Source organism: Nanorana parkeri, unplaced genomic scaffold (genome assembly GCF_000935625.1).
Source record: "Nanorana parkeri isolate BGI_ZX_2015 unplaced genomic scaffold, ASM93562v1 scaffold962, whole genome shotgun sequence".
Taxonomy (NCBI): Eukaryota; Metazoa; Chordata; class Amphibia; order Anura; family Dicroglossidae; genus Nanorana; species Nanorana parkeri.
In genome coordinates this window covers 333,775-336,107 of record NW_017307230.1, presented here as the reverse complement: position 1 = coordinate 336,107, position 2,333 = coordinate 333,775, and positions in this window count along the sequence as shown.

Sequence of the window (2,333 nt, the reverse complement as noted above, 5' to 3'; positions counted from 1 at the left end):
AAGAAACTGGGGAGTTTTTGCAAGGGTTAACTGCTTGTTTTTCTCTAGGGGATGGAACCGAGTCCATACCGACCTCTGGACTTCCAGGTACATGGATGGGAGGGAGTATTTAAGAAGAACTCCGGGGAATTGAAAACGTTTGTCCTTCCACTGAAATGGCTAAGTGCTTGTTTTTTTCCTAGGGCATGGACTAAAGCAGATATACTCACCAGTCCTGCTGACCTGACGGACCGGTCCCTGGTGGTCTAAGGACCACTGACATCAAAGCAGGTCCACTGACTTTCATTAAACAGTATTACAATGCTGAGGGATATACCAAAGCTGGAGTGGAGGGGGGAGACTGACTAGTATTGACCGCCCCAGGATTAGGTCAGTATATCTTCTTTATTCCATCTCTAGAGAAAAATGAGCACTTAACCCTTGCAGAGGAAAGAAAAATCTTTAAAATATCCAGAGTACTTCTTTAATACTGCCTCCCATCCCTGTACCTGGAAGTCCATAGATCGGTATAGACAGGGACTGGGAGGAAGAGTCTGCAGAAAGCGGAGCATTGCACCTACCAACCAACGTGGTAGCAATACTTTACTGCAGGGGTAGCCAAACTCCGGCCCTCCAGCTGTGGTGAAACTACAAATCCCATGATGCATCTCTCTGCGGGAGTCATGTCTGCGGCTGTGAGAATCTTGCAATGCCTCATGAGATTTGTAGTTCCAGCGCAGCTGGAGGGCCGGAGTTTGGCTACCCCTTCTTTACTCCAATGCAAAACATTAAAGTGACATCGAACTCAGGAGTTAAATCTTAAAAATGTATTCAAGTCCCTCAACACCAATGTATCTTATTTGTGATACAAATAAGATACATTGTTGTTCAGAGTTAAGATACCTGAATGTATTTTTATGATAGAACTCCGGAGTTTGGTGTCGCTGTAATAAATGCAGTTTTTCCTTCTGTGTGTATTTATTAGAAAGGTGGAATTTCCCGAATCGTGTGGGAGAAAAAGAAAGCAAAGTCTGCGGTGAGGTAGAAGGTCTACGAGTGACGTTTACATTGTTGCAGAATTAACTTTCTGTTACATTTGGATACTTTGAATATAATACGAGTTTGTCATTGTGATCATGATCGGAGGATACGGTGCGTGGAGGTGACGGGGGGTGCGGAGAGCATGCGGAGGTGACGGGGGGTGCGGAGAGCATGCGGAGGTGACGGGGGGTGCGGAGAGCATGCGGAGGTGACGGGGGGTGCGGAGAGCATGCGGAGGTGACGGGGGTGTGCGGGGGGAGCGGAGAGCATGCGGAGGGCATGCGGGGGGAACGGGACTGTTGATTCTTGGCACAATTCGTGTGATCTGTGGTGGAGATTTTGGGGTGATTTATATGTATATAGATACATTTGACGAACAGACTTTCCTCTCCCCATTCATGACAAATGGAGTCCTGCGCAGAGTGATGAACACGCATCAGACGTGAAGCTCAGACTTTCATTAGGGCGTCCCCCCAGGGAAATCCCAGTACGACAATGGAAAGGTTACTCTGGCACTGCACGGCATGCAGCAAGGTCCCCGAAATACCAGCAATGCCGCTCTATACAGGCGGCTCAACCAACTGACCGGAACTAGAAACAGTAAAAAGGGAACGGGCAGGCTCTACATCTCCCCCCCCCCAATACAGGGACTGGCAACACTTAAAGAGGAACTCCAGGTATGTAAAAAGTGAAGTCACTCAAGCTACGTACTTTCGGGGTGACATCAGTGGCCTCACCCCAAGTCTGGGCATGTAGACTCTCCGGCTCCACCCTTCCACACACAGGTAACAGGGCTCACCCAACGGCCCGGGCACCTATGGTCCACACCCCACCCGGGTGTCTGGGCACCCATACGTCACAGCTTGCTCCACAATTTGGGTGCTCATAACTTCATGGCCTGACCCAGCAACCCATAATCCCACATGGGCACCCAAACCACAGGCGTTACCCCCACAATGCCCCCCCCCCGGCATCACACATGACTCCCCCCAACCCCAAGCGGCCCTAATGGCTCACTCCGAGCCCAGGGAACCCACATGCCATGGCACGCCTGGGCCCTAAGTCACCCACATGCCACAGATTGCGTGGGCCCTAAGGCACCCACATGCCACCCCTCAGCCAAATCCCAAGGGACCCACACAATGCAGCTCACCCTAAACACAGGTCACCCACATGCCATGACTTGCCCCACCCCCAGGACTCACCCTGATTTCAGGTCACCCACACAGCATGGCACCCCAGACACTGGGGTTACAGGGGGATGCCCCTCCAGTTCCACCAGCATGGTCACACACCCCCACCCCAGTGGGGTC